This window comes from Nelumbo lutea, chromosome 4 (genome assembly GCF_056320005.1).
Source record: "Nelumbo lutea isolate HS-2025 chromosome 4, American lotus-T2T, whole genome shotgun sequence".
Classification (NCBI taxonomy): domain Eukaryota; kingdom Viridiplantae; phylum Streptophyta; class Magnoliopsida; order Proteales; family Nelumbonaceae; genus Nelumbo; species Nelumbo lutea.
In genome coordinates this window covers 50836730-50857776 of record NC_142687.1, presented here as the reverse complement: position 1 = coordinate 50857776, position 21047 = coordinate 50836730, and the positions used below count along the sequence as shown (strand labels likewise).

Below are 21047 nucleotides of genomic sequence, written 5' to 3'. Positions count from 1 at the left end.
GATATACTATTTGCAAATTCCATATGTCGTTTCGGCGAGACAACTGGAAACAATGCGCCGGATAGTCGGACCATTTGCGGCACGATCGTCATTACTGAATGGGAACGGTGCAAAACCGAGCTTTTGGCCTTCGTCGAGCATTGTGGGCCCTGCGATGGTATTGCATCTATCCGGGGCTGCGGCAGATCTGGAAAGGAATAACTCCGCTCACGTGGGAGCTTGTGCACGTTTACCAAGGGAGGAAAGTTGCATACACCGTTCTTTTCAAATCTAAAAGAATTAATGAAGGGAGCAAGATAGTGAGTGCATAAAGATTTAAGCGAGCAAGAAGCGGACGGGTGCGATCATACCAGCACTAATGCACGGGATCCCATCAGAACTCCGAAGTTAAGTGTGCTTGGGCGAGAGTAGTATTAGGATGGGTGACCTCCTGGGAAGTCCTCGTGTTGCACCCCAATTTTATTAATATTTTATTTTTGATATACTATTTGCATATTCCATTTGTCGTTTTGGCGAGACAACTGGAAACAACGCGCCGGATTCTCGGACCATTTGCGACACGACCGTCATTACTGAATGGGAACGGGGCAAAACCGGGCTTTTGGCATTCGTCGTGCATTGTGGGCCCCGTGATAGTATTGCATCTATCTGGGGCTGCGGCAGATCTGGAAAGGAATAACTCCTCTCACATGGGAGCTTGTGCACGGTTACCAAGGGAGGAAAGTTGCATACACCATTTTTTCAAATCTGAAACAATTATTGGAGGGGAGCAAGATAGTGAGTGCATAAAGATTTAAGCGAGCAAAAAGTAGACGGGTGCGATCATTCCAGCACTAATGCACCGGATCCCATCAGAACACCGAAGTTAAAGGTGCATGGGCGAGAGTAGTACTAGGATGGGTGACCACCTGGGAAGTCCTCGTGTTGCACCCCAATTTTCTTAATATTTTATCTTTGATATACTATTTGCAAATTCAATATGTCGTTTCGGCGAGACAACTGGAAACAACGCGCCGGATACTCGGACCATTTGCGGTACCATCGTCATTACTGAATGGGAACGGTGCAAAACTTGGCTTCTGGCATTCTACGTGCATTGTGGGCCCCGCGCTTGAATTGCGTCTATCCGTGGTTGCGGCAGATCTGGAAAGGAATAACTCCGCTCATGTGGGAGCTTGTGCATGTTTACCAAGGGAGGGAAGTTGCATACACCATTTTTTCAAGTCTGAAAGAATTAATGGAGGGGAGCAAGATAGTGAGTGCATAAAGATTTAAGCGAGCAAGCAGCAAACGGTTGCAATCATACCAGCACTAATCCACCGGATCCTATCAGAACTCCGAAGTTAAGCGTGCTTGGGCGAGAGTAGTATTAGGATGGTTGACCTCCTGGGAAATCCTTGTGTTGCAACCCAATTTTATTAATATTTTATTTTTGATATACTATTTGCAAATTCCATATGTCGTTTCGGTGAGACAACTGGAAACAACGCACCGGATACTCGGACCATTTGCGGTAGGATCGTCATTACTGAATGGGAACGGTGCAAACCAGGCTTTCGGCATTCGTCGTGCATTGCGGGCCCCTCGATTGTATGCATCTATCCGTGGCTGCGGCAGATCTGGAAAGGAATAACTCCGCTCACGTGGAAGCTTGTCCACGTTTACCAAGGGAGGAAAGTTGCATACACCGTTTTTTCAAGTATGAAAGAATTAATGGAGGGGAGCAAGATAGTGAGTGCATTGAGATTTAAGCGAGCAAGAAGCGGACGGGTGCGATCATACCAGCACTAATGCACCGGATCCCATCAGAACTCCGAAGTTAAGTGTGCTTGGGCGAGAGTAGTACTAGGATGGGTGACCTCCAGGGAAGTCCACCTGTTGCATCCCAATTTTACTAATATTTTATTTTTGATATACTATTTGCAAATTCCATATGTCGTTTCGGCGAGACAACTGGAAACAATGCGCCGGATAGTCGGACCATTTGCGGCACGATCGTCATTACTGAATGGGAATGGTGCAAAACCGAGCTTTTGGCCTTCGTCGTGCATTGTGGGCCCTGCGATGGTATTGCATCTATCCGGGGCTGTGGCAGATCTGGAAAGGAATAACTCCGCTCACGTGGGAGCTTGTGCACGTTTACCAAGGGTGGAAAGTTGCATACACCGTTCTTTTCAAATCTGAAAGAATTAATGAAGGGAGCAAGATAGTGAGTGCATAAAGATTTAAGCGAGCAAGAAGCGGACGGGTGCGATCATACCAGCACTAATGCACCGGATCCCATCAGAACTCCGAAGTTAAGTGTGCTTGGGCGAGAGTAGTATTAGGATGGGTGACCTCCTGGGAAGTCCTCGTGTTGCACCCCAATTTTATTAATATTTTATTTTTGTATACTATTTGCAAATTCCATTTGTCGTTTTGGCGAGACAACTGGAAACAACGCGCCGGATTCTCGGACCATTTGCGACACGACCGTCATTACTGAATGGGAACGGGGCAAAACCGGGCTTTTGGCATTCGTCGTGCATTGTGGGCCCCTTGATAGTATTGCATCTATCCGGGGCTGCGGCAGATCAGAAAACGAATAACTCCGCTCACGTGGGAGTTTGTGCAAAGTTACCAAGGGACGAAAGTTGCATACACCGTATTTTCAAGTCTGAATGTATTAAAGGAGGGGAGCAAGATAGTGAGTGCATAAAGATGTAAGCGAGCAAGAAGCAAACTGGAACGATCATACCAGCACTAATCCACCGGATCACATTAGAACTCCGAAGTTAAGCGTGTTTGGGTGAAAAAGTGTTAGGATGGGTGACCTCCTGGGAAGTCCTTGTGTTGCACCCCAATTTTATTAATATTTTATTTTTGATATACTATTTGCAAATTCCATATGTCGTTCCGGTGAGACAACTGGAAACAACTCGTCGGATTCTCGGACCATTTGCGGCACGACCGTAATTTCTGAATGGGAACGGTGCAAAACCGGGCTTTTGGCATTCGTCGTGCATTGTGGTCCCCGCGATAGTATTGCATCTATCCGTGGCAGTGGCAGATCTAGAAAGGAATAACTCCGCTCACGTTGGAGCTTGTGCACGTTTACCAAGGGAGGAAAGTTGCATACACCGTTCTTTTCAAATCTGTAAGTATTAATGAAGGGAGCAAGACAGTGAGTGCATAAAGATTTAAGCGAGCAAGAAGCGGACGGGTGCGATCATACCAGCACTAATGCACCGGATCCCATCAGAACTCCGAAGTTAAGTGTGCTTGGGCGAGAGTAGTATTAGGATGGGTGACCTCCTGGGAAGTCCTCGTGTTGCACCCCAATTTTATTAATATTTTATTTTTGATATACTATTTGCAAATTCCATTTGTCGTTTTGGCGAGACAACTGGAAACAACGCGCCGGATTCTCGGACCATTTGCGACACGACCGTCATTACTGAATGGGAACGGGGCAAAACCGGGCTTTTGGCATTCGTCGTGCATTGTGGGCCCCGTGATAGTATTGCATCTATCTGGGGCTGCGGCAGATCTGGAAAGGAATAACTCCTCTCACATGGGAGCTTGTGCACGGTTACCAAGGGAGGAAAGTTTCATACACCATTTTTTCAAATCTGAAACAATTATTGGAGGGGAGCAAGATAGTGAGTGCATAAAGATTTAAGCGAGCAAAAAGTAGACGGGTGCGATCATTCCAGCACTAATGCACCGGATCCCATCAGAACACCGAAGTTAAAGGTGCATGGGCGATAGTAGTACTAGGATGGGTGACCTCCTGGGAAGTCCTCGTGTTGCACCCCAATTTTCTTAATATTTTATCTTTGATATATTATTTGCAAATTCAATATGTCGTTTCGGCGAGACAACTGGAAACAACGCGCCGGATACTCGGACCATTTGCGGTACCATCGTCATTACTGAATGGGAACGGTGCAAAACTTGGCTTCTGGCATTCTACGTGCATTGTGGGCCCCGCGCTTGTATTGCGTCTATCCGTGGTTGCGGCAGATCTGGAAAGGAATAACTCCGCTCATGTGGGAGCTTGTGCACGTTTACCAAGGGAGGGAAGTTGCATACACCATTTTTTCAAGTCTGAAAGAATTAATGGAGGGGAGCAAGATAGTGAGTGCATAAAGATTTAAGCGAGCAAGCAGCAAACGGTTGCAATCATACCAGCACTAATCCACCGGATCCTATCAGAACTCCGAAGTTAAGCGTGCTTGGGCGAGAGTAGTATTAGGATGGTTGACCTCCTGGGAAATCCTTGTGTTGCAACCCAATTTTATTAATATTTTATTTTTGATATACTATTTGCAAATTCCATATGTCGTTTCGGTGAGACAACTGGAAACAACGCACCGGATACTCGGACCATTTGCGGTAGGATCGTCATTACTGAATGGGAACGGTGCAAACCAGGCTTTCGGCATTCGTCGTGCATTGCGGGCCCCTCGATTGTATTGCATCTATCCGTGGCTGCGGAAGATCTGGAAAGGAATAACTCCGCTCACGTGGAAGCTTGTCCACGTTTACCAAGGGAGGAAAGTTGCATACACCGTTTTTTCAAGTATGAAAGAATTAATGGAGGGGAGCAAGATAGTGAGTGCATTGAGATTTAAGCGAGCAAGAAGCGGACGGGTGCGATCATACCAGCACTAATGCACCGGATCCCATCAGAACTCCGAAGTTAAGTGTGCTTGGGCGAGAGTAGTACTAGGATGGGTGACCTCCAGGGAAGTCCACCTGTTGCATCCCAATTTTTCTAATATTTTACTTTTGATATACTATTTGCAAATTCCATATGTCGTTTCGGCGAGACAACTGGAAACAATGTGCCGGATAGTCGGACCATTTGCGGCACGATCGTCATTACTGAATGGGAACGGTGCAAAACCGGGCTTTTGGCCTTCGTCGTGCATTGTGGGCCCTGCGATGGTATTGCATCTATCCAGGGTTGCGGCAGATCTGGAAAGGAATAACTCCGCTCACGTGGGAGCTTGTGCACGTTTACCAAGGGTGGGAAGTTGCATACACCGTTTTTTCAAGTCTGAAAGAATTAATGAAGGGAGCAAGTAGTGAGTGCATAAAGATTTAAGCGAGCAGGAAGCGGACGGTTGCGATCATACCAGCACTAGTGCACCGGATCCCATCAGAACTCCGAAGTTAAGTGTGCTTGGGCGAGAGTAGTATTAGGATGGGTGACCTCCTGGGAAGTCCTCGTGTTGCACCCCAATTTTATTAATATTTTATTTTTGATATATTATTTGCAAATTCCATATGTCGTTTCGGCTAGACAACTGGAAACAACGCGCCGGATATTCGGACCATTTGCGGCACGATCGTCATTACTGAATGGGAATGGTGCAAAATCGGGCTTTTGGCATTCGTCGTGCATTGTGGCCCCGTGATAGTATTGAATCTATCCGGCGCTGCGGCAGATCTAGAAATGAATAACTACGCTCACGTGGGAGCTTGTGCACGGTTACCAAGGGAGGAAAGTTGCATACACCATTTTTTCAAATCTGAAACAATTATTGGAGGGGAGCAAGATAGTGAGTGCATAAAGATTTAAGCGAGCAAAAAGTAGACGGGTGCGATCATTGCAGCACTAATGCACCGGATCCCATCAGAACACCGAAGTTAAAGGTGCATGGGCGAGAGTAGTACTAGGATGGGTGACCACCTGGGAAGTCCTCGTGTTGCACCCCAATTTTCTTAATATTTTATCTTTGATATACTATTTGCAAATTCAATATGTCGTTTCGGCGAGACAACTGGAAACAACGCGCCGGATACTCGGACCATTTGCGGTACCATCGTCATTACTGAATGGGAACGGTGCAAAACTTGGCTTCTGGCATTCTACGTGCATTGTGGGCCCCGCGCTTGTATTGCGTCTATCCGTGGTTGCGGCAGATCTGGAAAGGAATAACTCCGCTCATGTGGGAGCTTGTGCACGTTTACCAAGGGAGGGAAGTTGCATACACCATTTTTTCAAGTCTGAAAGAATTAATGGAGGGGAGCAAGATAGTGAGTGCATAAAGATTTAAGCGAGCAAGCAGCAAATGGTTGCAATCATACCAGCACTAATCCACCGGATCCTATCAGAACTCCGAAGTTAAGCGTGCTTGGGCGAGAGTAGTATTAGGATGGTTGACCTCCTGGGAAATCCTTGTGTTGCAACCCAATTTTATTAATATTTTATTTTTGATATACTATTTGCAAATTCCATATGTCGTTTCGGTGAGACAACTGGAAACAACGCACCGGATACTCGGACCATTTGCGGTAGGATCGTCATTACTGAATGGGAACGGTGCAAACCAGGCTTTCGGCATTCGTCGTGCATTGCGGGCCCCTCGATTGTATGCATCTATCCGTGGCTGCGGCAGATCTGGAAAGGAATAACTCCGCTCACGTGGAAGCTTGTCCACGTTTACCAAGGGAGGAAAGTTGCATACACCGTTTTTTCAAGTATGAAAGAATTAATGGAGGGGAGCAAGATAGTGAGTGCATTGAGATTTAAGCGAGCAAGAAGCGGACGGGTGCGATCATACCAGCACTAATGCACCGGATCCCATCAGAACTCCGAAGTTAAGTGTGCTTGGGCGAGAGTAGTACTAGGATGGGTGACCTCCAGGGAAGTCCACCTGTTGCATCCCAATTTTACTAATATTTTATTTTTGATATACTATTTGCAAATTCCATATGTCGTTTCGGCGAGACAACTGGAAACAATGCGCCGGATAGTCGGACCATTTGCGGCACGATCGTCATTACTGAATGGGAACGGTGCAAAACCGAGCTTTTGGCCTTCGTCGTGCATTGTGGGCCCTGCGATGGTATTGCATCTATCCGGGGCTGCGGCAGATCTGGAAAGGAATAACTCCGCTCACGTGGGAGCTTGTGCACGTTTACCAAGGGTGGAAAGTTGCATACACCGTTCTTTTCAAATCTGAAAGAATTAATGAAGGGAGCAAGATAGTGAGTGCATAAAGATTTAAGCGAGCAAGAAGCGGACGGGTGCGATCATACCAGCACTAATGCACCGGATCCCATCAGAACTCCGAAGTTAAGTGTGCTTGGGCGAGAGTAGTATTAGGATGGGTGACCTCCTGGGAAGTCCTCGTGTTGCACCCCAATTTTATTAATATTTTATTTTTGATATACTATTTGCAAATTCCATTTGTCGTTTTGGCGAGACAACTGGAAACAACGCGCCGGATTCTCGGACCATTTGCGACACGACCGTCATTACTGAATGGGAACGGGGCAAAACCGGGCTTTTGGCATTCGTCGTGCATTGTGGGCCCCGTGATAGTATTGCATCTATCTGGGGCTGCGGCAGATCTGGAAAGGAATAACTCCTCTCACATGGGAGCTTGTGCACGGTTACCAAGGGAGGAAAGTTGCATACACCATTTTTTCAAATCTGAAACAATTATTGGAGGGGAGCAAGATAGTGAGTGCATAAAGATTTAAGCGAGCAAAAAGTAGACGGGTGCGATCATTCCAGCACTAATGCACCGGATCCCATCAGAACACCGAAGTTAAAGGTGCATGGGCGAGAGTAGTACTAGGATGGGTGACCTCCTGGGAAGTCCTCGTGTTGCACCCCAATTTTCTTAATATTTTATCTTTGATATACTATTTGCAAATTCAATATGTCGTTTCGGCGAGACAACTGGAAACAACGCGCCGGATACTCGGACCATTTGCGGTACCATCGTCATTACTGAATGGGAACGGTGCAAAACTTGGCTTCTGGCATTCTACGTGCATTGTGGGCCCCGCGCTTGTATTGCGTCTATCCGTGGTTGCGGCAGATCTGGAAAGGAATAACTCCGCTCATGTGGGAGCTTGTGCACGTTTACCAAGGGAGGGAAGTTGCATACACCATTTTTTCAAGTCTGAAAGAATTAATGGAGGGGAGCAAGATAGTGAGTGCATAAAGATTTAAGCGAGCAAGCAGCAAACGGTTGCAATCATACCAGCACTAATTCACCGGATCCTATCAGAACTCCGAAGTGAAGCGTGCTTGGGCGAGAGTAGTATTAGGATGGTTGACCTCCTGGGAAATCCTTGTGTTGCAACCCAATTTTATTAATATTTTATTTTTGATATACTATTTGCAAATTACATATGTCGTTTCGGCGAGACAACTGGAAACAACGCGCCGGATACTCGGACCATTTGCGGTAGGATCGTCATTACTGAATGGGAACGGTGCAAACCAGGCTTTCGGCATTCGTCGTGCATTGCGGGCCCCTCGATTGTATTGCATCTATCCGTGGCTGCGGCAGATCTGGAAAGGAATAACTCCGCTCACGTGGAAGCTTGTCCACGTTTACCAAGGGAGGAAAGTTGCATACACCGTTTTTTCAAGTATGAAAGAATTAATGGAGGGGAGCAAGATAGTGAGTGCATTAAGATTTAAGCGAGCAAGAAGCGGACGGGTGCGATCATACCAGCACTAATGCACCGGATCCCATCAGAACTCCGAAGTTAAGTGTGTTTGGGCGAGAGTAGTACTAGGATGGGTGACCTCCAGGGAAGTCCACCTGTTGCATCCCAATTTTACTAATATTTTATTTTTGATATACTATTTGCAAATTCCATATGTCGTTTCGGCGAGACAACTGGAAACAATGCGCCGGATAGTCGGACCATTTGCGGCACGATCGTCATTACTGAATGGGAACGGTGCAAAACCGAGCTTTTGGCCTTCGTCGTGCATTGTGGGCTCTGCGACGGTATGGCATCTATCCGGGGCTGCGGCAGATCTGGAAAGGAATAACTCCGTTCACGTGGGAGCTTGTGCACGTTTACCAAGGGAGGAAAGTTGCATACACCGTTCTTTTCCAATCTGAAAGAATTAATGAATGGAGCAAGATAGTGAGTGCATAAAGATTTAAGCGAGCAAGAAGCGGACGGGTGCGATCATACCAGCACTAATGCACCGGATCCCATCAGAACTCTGAAGTTAAGTGTGCTTGGGCGAGAGTAGTACTAGGATGGGTGACCTCCAGGGAAGTCCACCTGTTGCATCCCAATTTTACTAATATTTTATTTTTGATATACTATTTGCGAATTCCATATGTCGTTTCGGCGAGACAACTGGAAACAATGCGCCGGATAGTCGGACCATTTGCGGCACGATCGTCATTACTGAATGGGAACGGTGCCAAACCGAGCTTTTGGCCTTCGTCGTGCATTGTGGGCCCTGCGATGGTATTGCATCTATCCAGGGCTGCGGCAGATCTGGAAAGGAATAACTCCGCTCACGTGGGAGCTTGTGCACGGTTACCAAGGGAGGAAAGTTGCATACACCATTTTCTCATGTCTGAAAGTATTAATGGAGGGGAGCAAGATAATGAGTGCATAAAGATTTAAGCAAGCAAGAAGCAAACGGGTAGAATCATACCTGCACTAATCCACCGGATCCCATCAGAACTCTGAAGTTAAGCGTGCTTGGGCGAGAGTAGTATTAGGATGGCTGGCCTCCTGGAAATCCTTGTGTTGGAACCCAATTTTATTAATATTTTATTTTTGAAATACTATTTGCAAATTCCATATGTCGTTTCGGTGAGACAACTGGAAACAACACGTCGGATTCTCGGACCATTTGCGGCACGACCGTCATTACTGAATGGGAACAGTGCAAAACCGGGCTTTTGGCATTCGTCGTGCTTTGTGGGCCCCGTGATAGTATTGCATCTATCCGTGGCAGTGGCTGATCTAGAAAGGAATAACTCCGCTCACGTGGGAGCTTGTGCACGTTTACCAAGGGAGGAAAGTTGCATACACCGTTCTTTTCAAATCTGAAAGTATTAATGAAGGGAGCAAGATAGTGAGTGCATAAAGATTTAAGCGAGCAAGAAGCGGACGGGTGCGATCATACCAGCACTAATGCACCGGATCGCATCAGAACTCCGAAGTTAAGTGTGCTTGGGCGAGAGTAGTATTAGGATGGGTGACCTCCTGGGAAGTCCTCGTGTTGCACCCCAATTTTATTAATATTTTATTTTTGATATATTATTTGCAAATTCCATATTTCGTTTTGGCGAGACAACTGGAAACAATGCGCCGGATATTCGGACCATTTGCGGCACGATCGTCATTACTGAATACGAACGATGCAAAACCGGGCTTTTGGCATTCGTCGTGCATTGTGGGCCCCTTGATAGTATTGCATCTATCCGGGGCTGCGGCAGAACTGAAAACGAATAACTCCACTCACGTGGGAGCTTGTGCACGGTTACCAAGGGAGGAAAGTTGCATACACCGTATTATCAAGTCTGAATGTATTAAAGGAGGGGAGCAAGATAGTGAGTGCATAAAGATGTAAGTGAGCAAGAAGCAAACTGGTGCGATCATACCAGCACTAATCCACCGGATCCCATTAGAACTCCGAAGTTAAGCGTGTTTTGGTGAAAAAGTGTTAGGATGGGTGACCTCCTGGGAAGTCCTTGTGTTGCACCCCAATTTTATTAATATTTTATTTTTGATATACTATTTGCAAATTCCATATGTCGTTCCGGTGAGACAACTGGAAACAACGCGTCGGATTCTCGGACCATTTGCGGCACGACCGTCATTTCTGAATGGGAACGGTGCAAAACCGGGCTTTTGGCATTCGTCGTGCATTGTGGGCCCCGCGATAGTATTGCATCTATCCGTGGCAGTGGCTGATCTAGAAAGGAATAACTCCGCTCACGTGGGAGCTTGTGCACGTTTACCAAGGGAGGAAAGTTGCATACACCGTTCTTTTCAAATCTGAAAGTATTAATGAAGGGAGCAAGATAGTGAGTGCATAAAGATTTAAGCGAGCAAGAAGCGAACGGGTGCGATCATACCAGCACTAATGCACCGGATCCCATCAGAACTCCGAAGTTAAGTGTGCTTGGGCGAGAGTAGTATTAGGATGGGTGACCTCCTGGGAAGTCCTCGTGTTGCACCCCAATTTTATTAATATTTTATTTTTGATATACTATTTGCAAATTCCATTTGTCGTTTTGGCGAGACAACTGGAAACAACGCGCCGGATTCTCGGACCATTTGCGACACGACCGTCATTACTGAATGGGAACGGGGCAAAACCGGGCTTTTGGCATTCGTCGTGCATTGTGGGCCCTGCGATAGTATTGCATCTATCTGGGGCTGCGGCAGATCTGGAAAGGAATAACTCCTCTCACATGGGAGCTTGTGCACGGTCACCAAGGGAGGAAAGTTGCATACACCATTTTTTCAAATCTGAAACAATTATTGGAGCGGAGCAAGATAGTGAGTGCATAAAGATTTAAGCGAGCAAAAAGTAGACGGGTGCGATCATTCCAGCACTAATGCACCGGATCCCATCAGAACACCGAAGTTAAAGGTGTATGGGCGAGAGTAGTACTAGGATGGGTGACCTCCTGGGAAGTCCTCGTGTTGCACCCCAATTTTCTTAATATTTTATCTTTGATATACTATTTGCAAATTCAATATGTCGTTTCGGCGAGACAACTGGAAACAACGCGCCGGATACTCGGACCATTTGCTGTACCATCGTCATTACTAAATGGGAACGGTGCAAAACCGGGCTTTTGGCATTCGTCGTGCATTGTGGGCCCCGTGAAAGTATTGCATCCATTCGGGGCTTCGGCAGATCTGGAAAGGAATAACTCCGCTCACGTGGAAGCTTGTGCACGATTACCAAGGGAGGAAAGTTGCATACACCGTTTTTTCAAGTCTGAAAGAATTAATGGGGGGAAGCAAGATAGTGAGTGCATAAAGATTTAAGCGAGCAAGAAGCAAACGAGTGCGATCATACCAGCACTAATGCACCGGATCCCATCAGAACTACGGAATTAAGTGTGCTTGGGCGAGAGTAGTATTAGGATGGGTGACCTCCTTGGAAATCATCGTGTTGCACCCCAATTTTATTAATATTTTATTTTTGATATACTATTTGCAAATTCCATATGTCGTTTCGGCGAGACAACTGGAAACAATGCACCGGATACACGGACCATTTGCGACACGATCGTCATTACTGAATGGGAATGGTGCAAAACCGAGCTTCTGGCATTCATCGTGCATTATGGGCCTCGCGATAGTATTGCATCTATCCGGGGTTGCGGCAGATCTGGAAAGGAATAACTCCGCTCACGTGTGAGCTTGTGCGCGGTTACGAAGGGAGGAAAGTGGGATACACCGTTTTTTCAAGTCTGAAAGTATTAATGGAGGGGTGCAATATAGTGAGTGCATAAATATTTAAGCAAGCAAGAAGCAAACGGCTCCGATTTTACCAGCACAAATCCACCGGATCCCATCAGAACTCCGAAGTTAAGTGTGCTTGGGCGAGAGTAGTTTTAGGATGGCTGACCTCCTGGGAAATCCTTGTGTTGCAACCCAATTTTATTAATATTTTATTTTTGATATACTATTTGCAAATTCCATATGCCATTTCGGCGAGATAACTGGAAACAACGCGCCAGATACTCGGACCATTTGCGGTACGATCGTCATTACTGAATGGGAACGGTGCAAAACCCGGCTTTTGGAATTCGTCGTGCATTGTGGGCCCCGCGATTTTCTTGCATCTATCTGGGGCTGTGATAGATCTGGAAAGGAATAACTCTGCTCACGTGGAAGCTTGTGCACGGTTACCAAGAAGTAGACGGTTGCGAGCAAGAAGTAGACGGTTACCAAGGAATAACTCTGCTCAAGTCTGAAAGTATTAATGGAGGAGAGCAAGATAAAGAGTGCATAATGATTTAAGCGAGCAAGAAGTAGACGGTTGCGATCATACCAGCACTAATGCACCGGAACCCATCAGAACTCCGAAGTTAAGCGTGCATGGGCGAGAGTAGTACTAGGATGTGTGACCTCCTGGGAAGTCCTCGTGTTGCACCCCAATTTTATTAATATTTTATCTTTGATATACTATTTGCAAATTCCATATGTCATTTCGGCGAGACAACTAGAAACAATGCGCCGGATACTCGGACCATTGGCGGCACGATCGTCATTACTGAATGGGAACGGTGCAAAACCGGGCTTTTGGCATTCGTCGTGCATTGTCGGCCCCGTGATAGTATTGCATCTATCTGGGGCTGCGACAGATCTGGAAAGGAATAACTCCGCTCACGTGGAAGCTTGTGCACGGTTACCAAGGGAGGAAAGTTGCATACACCGTTTTTTCAAGTCTGAAAGATTTAATGGGGGGGAGCAAGATAGTGACTGCATAAAGATTTAAGAGAGCAAGAAGCAAACGGTTGCGATCATACCAGCAGTAATGCACCGGATCCAATCAGAACTCCGAAGATAAGTGTGCTTGGGCGAGTAGTATTAGGATGGGTGACCTCCTGGGATGTCCTCGTGTTGCACCCCAATTTTATTAATATTTTATTTTTGAAATACTATTTGCAAATTCCATATGTCGTTTCGACGAGACAACTGGAAGCAACGCGCTGGATACTCGGACCATTTGCGGTACGATCATCATTACTGAATGGGAACGGTGCAAAACCGGGCTTTTGGCATTCGTCGTGCATTGTGGGCCCCGCGATAGTATTGCATCTATCCGGGGTTGCGGTAGATCTGGAAAGGAATAACTCCGCTCACGTGGGAGCTTGTGCACGGTTACGAAGGGAGGAAAGTTGGATACACCATTTTTTCAAAGCTGAAAGAATTAATGGAGGAGAGCAAGATAGTGAGTGCATAAAGATTTAAGCGAGCAAGAAGCGGATGGGTGCGATCATACCAGCACTAATCCACCGGATCCCATCGGAACTCTGAAGTTAAGTGTGCTTGGGACTAGGATGGGTGACCTCCTGGGAAGTCCTCGTGTTCATCCCAATTTTAATAATATTTTATTTTTGATATACTATTTGCAAATTCCATATGCCGTTTCGGCGAGACAACTGGAAACAACGCGCCGGATACTCGGACCATTTGCGGCACGATCGTCATTACTGAATGGGAACGGTGCAAAACCGGGCTTTTGGCTTTCGTCGTGCTTTGTGAATGTATTCAAGGAGCTTGTGCACGGTTACCAAGGGAGCTTGTGCACGGTTACCAAGGGAGGAAAGTTGCATACACCGTATTTTCAATTCTGAATGTATTCAAGGAGGGGAGCAAAATAGTGAGTGCATAAAGATGTAGGCGAGCAAGAAGCAAACGGGTACGATCATACCAGCACTAATCCACCGGATCCCATCAAAACTACGAAGTTAAGTGTGTTTGGGCGAGAGTAGTATTAGGATGGGTGACCTCCTGGGAGATCATCGTGTTGCAACCCAATTTTATGAATTTTTTATTTTTGATATACTATTTGCAAATTGCATATATCGTTTCGGTGAGACAACTGGAAACAACGCGTCGGATTCTTGGACCATTTGCGGCACGATCGTCATTACTGAATGGGAACGGTGCAAAACCGGGCTTTTGGCATTCGTCGTGCATTGTGGGCCCAGCGATAGGAATGCATCTATCCGTGGCTGCGGCAGAGCTGGAAAGGAATAACTCCGCTCACGTGGGAGCTTGTGCATGTTTACCAAGGGAGGAAAGTTGCATACACCGTTCTTTTCAAATCTGAAAGAATTAATGGAGGGGAGCAAGATAGTGAGTGGATAAAGATTTAAGCGAGAAAGATGCAAACGGGTGCGATCATACCAGCACTAATCCATCGGATCCCATAAGAACTCCGAAGTTAAGCGTGCTTGGGCGAGAGTAGTATTAGGATGGGTGACCTCCTGGGAAGTCCTCGTGTTGCACCCCTATTTTATTAATATTTTATTTTTGAAATAGTGTTTGCAAATTCCATATGTCGTTTCGGCGAGACTACTGGAAACAATGCGCCAGATATTCGGACCATTTAAGGGACAATCGTCATTACTGAATGGGAACGGTGCAAAACCGGGCTTTTGGCATTCGTCGTGCATTGTGGGCCCCGTGATAGAATTGCATTATCCGGGGCTGCGACAGATCTGGAAACGAATAACTCCGCTCACGTGGGAGCTTGTGCACGGTTACCAAGGGAGGAATGTTGCATACACCGTATTTTCAATTCTGAATGTATTAAAGGAGGTGAGCAAAATAGTGAGTGCATAAAGATGTAAGCGAGCAAGAAGCAAACGGGTGCGATCATACCAGCACTAATCCACCAGATCCCATCAGAACTCCGAAATTAAGCGTGCTTGGGTGAGAAAGTATTAGGATTCGTGACCTCCTGGGAAGTCCTTGTGTTGCACCCCAATTTTATTAATATTTTATTTTTGATATACTATTTGCAAATTCTATATGTCGTTTCGGTGCGACAACTGGAAACAACGCGTCGGATTCTCGGACCATTTGCGGCACGATGGTCATGACTGAATGGGAACGGCGCAAAACCGGGCTTTTGGCATTCGTCGTGCATTGTGGGCCCAGCGATAGTATTGCATCTATCCGTGGCTGCGGCAGATCTGGAAAGGAATAACTCCGCTCACGTGGGAGCTTGTGCACGTTTACCAAGGGAGGAAAGTTGCATACACCGTTCTTTTCAAATCTGAAAGAATTAATGGAGGGGAGCTAGATAGTGAGTGCATAAAGATTTAAGCAAGCAAGAAGCAAACGGGTGCGAGAGTAGTATTAGGATGGGTGACCTCCTGGGAAATCATCGTGTTGCAACCCAATTTTTTTAATATTTTATTTTTGATATATTATTTGCAAATTCCATATGACGTTTCGGCGAGACAACTGGAAAAAATGCGCCGGATTCTCGGACCATTTGCGGCACGACCGTCATTACTGAATGGGAACGGTGCAAAACCGGGCTTTTGGCATTCGTCGTGCATTGTGGGCCCCGTGATAGTATTGCATCTATCCGGGGCTGCGACAGATCTGGAAAGGAATTACTCCGCTCACGTGGATGCTTGTGCACGGTTACCAAGGAAGGAAAGTTGCATACACCGTTTTTTCATGTCTAAAAGAATTATTGGAGGGGAGCAAGATTGTGAGTGCATAAAGATTTAAGCAAGCAAGAAGCAAACGGGTGCGATCATACCAGCACTAATCCACCGGATCCCATCAGAACTCTGAAGTTAAGTGTGCTTGGTCGAGAGTAGTATTAGGATGGGTGACCTCCTGGGAAATCATCGTTTTGCAACCCAATTTTATTAATATTTTATTTTTGATATATTATTTGCAAATTCCATATGTCGTTTCTGCGAGACAACTGGAAACAACGCGTCGGATTCTCGGACCATTTGCGGCACGACTGTCATTATTGAATGGGAACGGGGCAAAACCGGGCTTTTGGCATTCGTCGTGCATTGTGGGCCCCCTGATAGTATTACATCTATCTAGGGCTGCGGCAGATCTGGAAAGGAATAACTCCTCTCACATGGGAGTTTGTGCACTGTCACCAAGGGAGGAAATTTGCATACACCGTTTTTTCTAATCTGAAAGAATTATTGGAGGGGAGGAAGATAGTGAGTGCATAAAGATTTAAGCGAGCAAAAAGTAGACGGGTGCGATCATACCAGCACTAATGCACCGGATCCCATAAGAACTCCGAAGTTAAGGGTAGATGGGCGAGTGATGTGTGGCTCATTGTGACACTAGCAAGTGCACTAGCCGTTCAAGTAATAAAGTAGTGAGTGAAGTATCGTTCCCACGAGGATTTAGGAAACAATTACCAATACTAAATTGAACATTTCTTATCTGATCAACAAATAAATCAAAACTCTAATGAAAGCTAAGAAATCCTAAATTAAAATCTATCTAAATCATTGGTCCAATTGCCTTCAATTCAGGTTAGAAGAGTAAGCAGTAAATGTCAGTCTCAGAATTCAGCAATCTATCAATTTGGATCATTCGAATGAATCATGATTGAGCCTTGGTTTGGTGAAACCCCAAGGTCATGAACAGCCTCTCTCAAGTGCATGTTCATCCTATGCATGAGTGACGGTTCTTCTATCTCTAGCAAGAATCTAATCCTCATGCATGCATTTCTTCAAACACTTCTAAGGCATCAATTCAAATCTGAATTGATCACCAACTGAATTGTGCAAGTTATCTCTAACCTTGCACTCAATTCAGTTCTTGAATAGTAGATCTGAATTCCTAGAGTCTCTCTCAAGCACTCTAGGAATTCCAAGCTGTAGATTAATTCGCCCAATCTGAAAATTGCAGATCTGAATTCTCTTTCAAGCAATTCAGATCTTGCAATCTCAGATCTGAGAATTCAGATCTGAGTTTTGAAGGTTAGTTGGCCGAATTAATCTACAATCACACCCTTATTCAAGAAACTTCAAATACAATGCATGACCATTTGAATGAATAAAAAAGAATTAGATTGCTGAACTGAAATTTTACAAGCTGAAATACATCAAGGAAGAATGGAAACAAGGAGAAAGAAGAAAGAACATATAACTAAGAAACTGAATTCAAATCAAAAGAGAATGAAACTACAAATGATTTATTACAGAAGATCTTTGAATCACAAACTCTCAATTCGAACTCACCTTCTTCTTCTAGCTTGCTTGTCTTGAACTTCCTTCAGCCCTTCTTCTTCTTCTTCCTTGCGCCTAGCCTTCTTCTCTTCTCTTCTCTCAAAGTGGCCGAACCTCTAAGAGTGGGAGAGCTTTCCTCTCAAGCAATTGAACAACTTTCTCCCCTCCTAAAGGCCTCCTTATATAGTTTTTCAAGGGGGCTCTTGCCCCTTCTTGAAGCCTCTAGAATGGGGTGTATTACACCCCTCATGAACCTTCTAGAGTGCTCCCTCCTTCTCTTCAAGAAACTCCTAGAAGTTGCCGCCCCTAGCTCCCTTTGGGCTGCTATTTGGGCTACAACTTAGCATGCTTTTGAGCTCATGTGGGCTACACTCTAGGCTATTATTTGGGCTAAAAATGGGCCTTCCTTGCTGGGCCGAATTCTCCTCATAGCTAGGCTTCTTCCCTTGGATTTTCCAAAGAGTTTCACTTGCTCTTCTTGCCGAATGAAATTCTCTTGCTCTCATGGCTGGGACAGGCTGAACTTGATAAATTTTTGGGTTTTCTTTTCTTGCTTTTGCCTTCTTTTTGTTGATTTGGCTCCCCCTGAAATCTTTTTTGCAATCAAGCTAAAATACGGCAAAAATTTAATTAAACCATTATAAAATTTCATGCAAAAACCTCATAAAATATAGATAAATTGTAAGTTCATCAAATACCCCCACACTTAAGCTTTTGCTTGTCCTCAAGCAAAGACATCAGCCATAAACTTAACATTCCCCCCTTCTGTTCTCACCATTTACCTGGTGAACTTTTTAAGATAGAAATGCATTGAGTAGTCGGGGAACTTTTGTAAGTGCTTAACTCATATTTTGTAAATTACCATTTAAGATATGTATCAGATCCGAGGAAAGGAGAATATGAATTTCATCATAGTCTAGCCTTCACTCCTAATTCATATATAAATCAGCTTTTTAATTGTCAAGGTTAATAATCAAATTTCACTGAGTTTCACATCTGTAACTAAATCTCAATGAGAGTTCAACTTTAGAGTGCCCCTTTGAACCTCGATTGTCACCACAATTACTTATTTCTAAGGGTGAGTGCATTTTATGCTCCATCTCACCTTTTTTTTTTTTTTTTCTTTTCGGTGTGAGTGCATTTTATGCTCCATCTCACACTTTTCTCTCTTTTTTTTTTTTTTTTTTTTTTTTTTTTTTTTTGGTGTGAGTGCATCTTATGCTCCATCTCACACTGGTCACTTGTTTGAGGTAGGTAAATAGGACTCATGTTCTAAGCTGCTAGTTTTACTATTCAGCTCAGAATAGCGGAGTCAATTTGGGCTTTTGTCCTTCTTTGCAATTATTGAACCTCAAGAATTAGCACTTCAGATGTGCACTAGCTCTCTTGACCATTAACAATGAAATCAAGGGCTTCCATACACATGAAGGAAGTTAGGGCTAGTCATGCTGAAAGGCATATTCAGCTCCCCTTTTCTCCTGCATAAATCAAATTGGGTCATTCACAAGAATAAAAACTTAACAAGTACATCAGTCTCCCTCAACTCATTGAATTCCTTCTTAAAAAAAATCATCAAATAAATAGTAATGAACTTGAGGGGTTCCAGTCTTTTTTTTTTTTTTTTTTTTTTTTTTGTGATGTCATTGCTTGCATATGTGTGTTGGGGTGCATGAGGTGCATGGTTTCAACCCCCATACCCTAGCCTCGGGCTCACTCCCCCACACTTGAGATGAACATTGTCCTCAATGTTCGTAGTGTTAGGGAGTCACACTTGCTAGAGCAAACTGAAGAAAAGAAAATGATGAACTGAGTCCTTAAAGAATTGGAATTTTGAGAAAAAGATCTTTATTTTACTAACTAATATTCTAAAAAGATAAATGACAAAAAGATTCCTTAACTTGTTCATGAGCAAGCATAAGAGATTATTGGTTATCTAGATAAACAGTGGATGGAGGGGGTACAGTACTGCCCATTAAATATGGTTTCAGGCGCTGACCATTTACTTTAAACGTGCCCTGAACTGGGTGGGTGAGTTCTATAGCCCCATGGGGAAAAACCTATGAAATGGTAAAGGGTCCAGACCACCTGGATCTCAGCTTACCTGGAAACAAGCGGAGACGGGAATTATATAACAATACCTGTTGGCCTACATAAAAGTCCCGTATCAGCAAGTTCTTATCATGCCAGTTTTTTATTCTTTCTTTATAAACTTTGGCATTCTCATAGGTGGTAAGTCTGAATTCATCCAATTCATTCAATTGCAACCGCCTTTTAGCCCCTGTGGCCTGAATGTCAAAATTTAAGAATTTAAGAGCCCAATAGGCCTTGTGTTCCAATTCAACTGGTAAATGGCATGCTTTACCAAAGACCAATCTGTAGGGGGACATGCCAATAGGTGTCTTAAATGCAGTTCTGTATGCCCATAATGCATCATCTAATTTGATGGACCAATCTTTTCTGGTGGATGCTACGGTCTTTTCTAGAATTCTTTTGAGTTCCCTGTTAGCCAACTCCACTTGGCCACTGGTTTGAGGGTGATAAGGGGTAGCTAATTTATGTGTAATTCCATATTTCTGCATTAACCTCTCAAATTGGCTATTGCAGAAGTGAGTTCCCCTATCACTAATTATAGCTCGCGGAGTGCCAAATCGGGAGAATAGCTTCTTTAGGAAGTGTACTACCCTTCTTGAGTCATTTGTGGGTAAAGCCATGGCTTCTACCCATTTGGATACATAGTCAACTGCAACGAGGATGTACTTATTCCCAAAAGAATTCGGGAAAGGTCCCATGAAATCTATACCCCAAACATCAAAGATTTCACAGATTAAAATATTGGAAAGGGGCATTTCATTCCGTCGGGAAATGTTTCCCGATCTTTGGCATTTGTCACATGTGGACACATACCGATGGGCATCTTTGAAGAGTGTGGGCCAATAAAAACCTGATTGCAAAACCTTGGCTGTCGTGCGACTAGCTCCAAAATGACCTCCTGCTTCTTTATCATGGCAAAATTGGAGTACCGACTCCATCTCCTCCTCGGGGACACATCTCCTTATGATCTGATCTGCACACAATTTATACAAAAAGGGTTCCTCCCACAGATAGTATTTTACATCAGAAAAGAATTTCTTTTTCTGTTGATATGAAAGGTTAGGAGGAAGGACTTGTGCAGCTAGATAATTAGCAAAATCAGCATACCAAGGATATGAGTATTTCTGTATTGAGTACAACTGCTCATCCGGAAATTCTTCTCGAATGTTGCTGGTTATCTCCTCTTTTGAGCTTACCGTGTCCAACCGGGAGAGATGGTCAGCAGCCAGGTTTGCAGCACCCTTCAGGTCTCTAATGCCGAGTGATCTGTGTGGACAACAACCTTGGATAATATCAGATATGAATGAAACTTATCAAGTGCAAATATTACTGCTAACAGCTCCTTTTCTGTGGTGGTGTAATTGAGTTGGGGTCCAGTCAAGGTTCTGCTAGCATAGTAAATTGGCTGAAAATGTTTGTTCATTCTTTGTCCTAAAACAGCTCCTATAGCAAAATCACTCGCATCACACATCAATTCAA

At 44.7% G+C, this 21047-nt stretch overlaps 21 non-coding genes and 10 pseudogenes across 21 annotated transcripts; all 31 read left to right on the top strand.

Moving 5' to 3' along the window:
* The first annotated feature begins 336 nt into the window (after positions 1 to 336).
* Positions 337 to 455, top strand: LOC148855966 (5S ribosomal RNA). Its single transcript, XR_016097293.1, has one exon. It is a non-coding gene; the product is annotated as a 5S ribosomal RNA (ribosomal RNA).
* Positions 456 to 814: 359 nt separating this feature from the next.
* Positions 815 to 933, top strand: LOC148855965 (5S ribosomal RNA). Its single transcript, XR_016097716.1, has one exon. It is a non-coding gene; the product is annotated as a 5S ribosomal RNA (ribosomal RNA).
* Positions 934 to 1292: 359 nt separating this feature from the next.
* Positions 1293 to 1411, top strand: LOC148855964 (5S ribosomal RNA). The gene has a single exon (XR_016097803.1). It is a non-coding gene; the product is annotated as a 5S ribosomal RNA (ribosomal RNA).
* A 357-nt stretch (positions 1412 to 1768) lies between these two features.
* On the top strand, positions 1769 to 1887 carry LOC148855963 (5S ribosomal RNA). The gene has a single exon (XR_016097620.1). It is a non-coding gene; the product is annotated as a 5S ribosomal RNA (ribosomal RNA).
* Positions 1888 to 2246: 359 nt separating this feature from the next.
* Positions 2247 to 2365, top strand: LOC148855962 (5S ribosomal RNA). The gene has a single exon (XR_016096251.1). It is a non-coding gene; the product is annotated as a 5S ribosomal RNA (ribosomal RNA).
* Positions 2366 to 3200: 835 nt separating this feature from the next.
* On the top strand, positions 3201 to 3319 carry LOC148855961 (5S ribosomal RNA). The gene has a single exon (XR_016096250.1). It is a non-coding gene; the product is annotated as a 5S ribosomal RNA (ribosomal RNA).
* Positions 3320 to 3678: 359 nt separating this feature from the next.
* On the top strand, positions 3679 to 3797 carry LOC148855960 (5S ribosomal RNA; annotated as a pseudogene).
* A 359-nt stretch (positions 3798 to 4156) lies between these two features.
* LOC148855959 (5S ribosomal RNA) lies at positions 4157 to 4275 on the top strand. The gene has a single exon (XR_016097802.1). It is a non-coding gene; the product is annotated as a 5S ribosomal RNA (ribosomal RNA).
* A 358-nt stretch (positions 4276 to 4633) lies between these two features.
* LOC148855958 (5S ribosomal RNA) lies at positions 4634 to 4752 on the top strand. The gene has a single exon (XR_016097619.1). It is a non-coding gene; the product is annotated as a 5S ribosomal RNA (ribosomal RNA).
* A 357-nt stretch (positions 4753 to 5109) lies between these two features.
* LOC148855957 (5S ribosomal RNA) lies at positions 5110 to 5228 on the top strand. The gene has a single exon (XR_016097380.1). It is a non-coding gene; the product is annotated as a 5S ribosomal RNA (ribosomal RNA).
* Positions 5229 to 5586: 358 nt separating this feature from the next.
* On the top strand, positions 5587 to 5705 carry LOC148855956 (5S ribosomal RNA; annotated as a pseudogene).
* A 359-nt stretch (positions 5706 to 6064) lies between these two features.
* On the top strand, positions 6065 to 6183 carry LOC148855955 (5S ribosomal RNA). The gene has a single exon (XR_016097800.1). It is a non-coding gene; the product is annotated as a 5S ribosomal RNA (ribosomal RNA).
* Positions 6184 to 6540: 357 nt separating this feature from the next.
* On the top strand, positions 6541 to 6659 carry LOC148855954 (5S ribosomal RNA). The gene has a single exon (XR_016097618.1). It is a non-coding gene; the product is annotated as a 5S ribosomal RNA (ribosomal RNA).
* A 359-nt stretch (positions 6660 to 7018) lies between these two features.
* On the top strand, positions 7019 to 7137 carry LOC148855953 (5S ribosomal RNA). Its single transcript, XR_016096248.1, has one exon. It is a non-coding gene; the product is annotated as a 5S ribosomal RNA (ribosomal RNA).
* Positions 7138 to 7496: 359 nt separating this feature from the next.
* LOC148855952 (5S ribosomal RNA) lies at positions 7497 to 7615 on the top strand. Its single transcript, XR_016097741.1, has one exon. It is a non-coding gene; the product is annotated as a 5S ribosomal RNA (ribosomal RNA).
* Positions 7616 to 7974: 359 nt separating this feature from the next.
* Positions 7975 to 8093, top strand: LOC148855951 (5S ribosomal RNA). Its single transcript, XR_016098242.1, has one exon. It is a non-coding gene; the product is annotated as a 5S ribosomal RNA (ribosomal RNA).
* A 358-nt stretch (positions 8094 to 8451) lies between these two features.
* On the top strand, positions 8452 to 8570 carry LOC148855950 (5S ribosomal RNA). The gene has a single exon (XR_016097956.1). It is a non-coding gene; the product is annotated as a 5S ribosomal RNA (ribosomal RNA).
* A 359-nt stretch (positions 8571 to 8929) lies between these two features.
* Positions 8930 to 9048, top strand: LOC148855949 (5S ribosomal RNA). The gene has a single exon (XR_016098041.1). It is a non-coding gene; the product is annotated as a 5S ribosomal RNA (ribosomal RNA).
* A 359-nt stretch (positions 9049 to 9407) lies between these two features.
* On the top strand, positions 9408 to 9525 carry LOC148855948 (5S ribosomal RNA; annotated as a pseudogene).
* Positions 9526 to 9884: 359 nt separating this feature from the next.
* LOC148855947 (5S ribosomal RNA) lies at positions 9885 to 10003 on the top strand. The gene has a single exon (XR_016097120.1). It is a non-coding gene; the product is annotated as a 5S ribosomal RNA (ribosomal RNA).
* A 359-nt stretch (positions 10004 to 10362) lies between these two features.
* LOC148855946 (5S ribosomal RNA) lies at positions 10363 to 10480 on the top strand (annotated as a pseudogene).
* A 359-nt stretch (positions 10481 to 10839) lies between these two features.
* LOC148855945 (5S ribosomal RNA) lies at positions 10840 to 10958 on the top strand. The gene has a single exon (XR_016096247.1). It is a non-coding gene; the product is annotated as a 5S ribosomal RNA (ribosomal RNA).
* A 359-nt stretch (positions 10959 to 11317) lies between these two features.
* On the top strand, positions 11318 to 11436 carry LOC148855944 (5S ribosomal RNA). Its single transcript, XR_016098117.1, has one exon. It is a non-coding gene; the product is annotated as a 5S ribosomal RNA (ribosomal RNA).
* Positions 11437 to 11795: 359 nt separating this feature from the next.
* LOC148855943 (5S ribosomal RNA) lies at positions 11796 to 11914 on the top strand (annotated as a pseudogene).
* A 359-nt stretch (positions 11915 to 12273) lies between these two features.
* LOC148855942 (5S ribosomal RNA) lies at positions 12274 to 12392 on the top strand (annotated as a pseudogene).
* Positions 12393 to 12776: 384 nt separating this feature from the next.
* Positions 12777 to 12895, top strand: LOC148855941 (5S ribosomal RNA). The gene has a single exon (XR_016098081.1). It is a non-coding gene; the product is annotated as a 5S ribosomal RNA (ribosomal RNA).
* A 359-nt stretch (positions 12896 to 13254) lies between these two features.
* LOC148855940 (5S ribosomal RNA) lies at positions 13255 to 13371 on the top strand (annotated as a pseudogene).
* A 791-nt stretch (positions 13372 to 14162) lies between these two features.
* On the top strand, positions 14163 to 14281 carry LOC148855939 (5S ribosomal RNA; annotated as a pseudogene).
* A 360-nt stretch (positions 14282 to 14641) lies between these two features.
* On the top strand, positions 14642 to 14760 carry LOC148855938 (5S ribosomal RNA). Its single transcript, XR_016097335.1, has one exon. It is a non-coding gene; the product is annotated as a 5S ribosomal RNA (ribosomal RNA).
* A 358-nt stretch (positions 14761 to 15118) lies between these two features.
* Positions 15119 to 15236, top strand: LOC148855937 (5S ribosomal RNA; annotated as a pseudogene).
* Positions 15237 to 16013: 777 nt separating this feature from the next.
* Positions 16014 to 16132, top strand: LOC148855936 (5S ribosomal RNA; annotated as a pseudogene).
* Positions 16133 to 21047: the final 4915 nt, after the last annotated feature.